A 1409-nucleotide genomic window follows, 5' to 3' on the forward strand; every position below is an offset into this window, starting at 1 on the left:
AAAGTTTTGTATGAGAATATCGTCTGAAGAGATCTCTATTTTTTTGTAATTGGCTGACCGAAAAATGATCATGAATGTGTAGCTACATATTAATGTTTATGTAAAACAAATAAATAGTATATATACGCGCGCGCGCGAGCGCGCGCGCGCGCGTGTGTGTGTGTGTGTGTGTGTGTGTGTGTGTGTGTGTTATTAAGTCGACTAGAAGATATGCTTGATTTCAACAAAAGAAAATGTTGAAAATATGAGCGACCTTCCAAATAGACCATTCAGTAAATTGGGATGAATGTGTAGTACATGTTTTGTTCTCGTTTAAGAGGAATTGAAATTTAGCTGCTTTTGTCCTTAACTCTGGCATCTTTGTTAAAGAGATTTAGTGCCTACGTTTGCACCACGCCAGCAAGTAAAGCAAACCAAAGATATTTCGTAGCACTTTTTTTTTTTATATTTCGCGCCCATAAACATTTAAACATTTAGTTAAATAAATAAACTTTCTTGCCATCTTATTCGTGTATAATTTATGGGGCATATTTGATATCGTTGAAGCACACGTATGTATGTATATATGTATGTATGTATGGTGGTCATTTTGATTTATATAAACATTTGTCTAAGTTTATTTTAATAAAGGTTTGTGGGAAGCTATGTTGCTGTGCAAGCACATTTAATGGATAAAGATCTTACGCACACATACGCATCGCATCTCTCTCTCTCTCTCTCTCTCTCTCTTTCTCTGTATATTTTTATATAATGCGTGTGAATATATCTATTAGTATTGGGAAAATTTATCGGGGATCAAAAAAAATTGAAACTTTTGGGGTATCGGAATCGAAAAAATGTATGCCTATTTTCCGATGGTAAAAAAAAATTGAAACTTTTGGGGTATCGGAATCGAAAAAATGTATGCCTATTTTCCGATGGTAAAAAAAAATTGAAACTTTTGGGGTATCGGAATCGAAAAAATGTTTGCCTATTTTCCGATGGTAAAAAAAAATTGAAACTTTTGGGGTATCGGAATCGAAAAAATGTTTGCCTATTTTCCGATGGTAAAAAAAAATTCTAATTTTTTTGTTTTACTTGATTTTGTTAAAACAAAATCTTCCACTACTGCTTGTAGTAATAATAAAATAATAAATATTTACTCATTTTTAAACTTCCAGTAATACTAAAATCTGTGATCACTCACCCCACCCCCACCCCACCTGCAAGTGTGTTTTTACGTTTAAGAAAATATGTGCACATTTAACATTTTTTTTTTATTTTTTTTTTTATTACATTTTCACCCCAAACAAGGCAAATTGCCACTTTGGTGTAGGGGGCTACTATCAGGGGCGACAACTACTAGGGTACTATTTAGGGATTTGGGCAGCAAGATATCGGTTCACGTTACACTTGAACTTCTGCACGTC

The sequence above is a fragment of the Euprymna scolopes genome, chromosome 2 (assembly GCF_053919585.1).
Source record: "Euprymna scolopes isolate OS-2025 chromosome 2, ASM5391958v1, whole genome shotgun sequence".
NCBI classification, from domain to species: Eukaryota; Metazoa; Mollusca; class Cephalopoda; order Sepiida; family Sepiolidae; genus Euprymna; species Euprymna scolopes.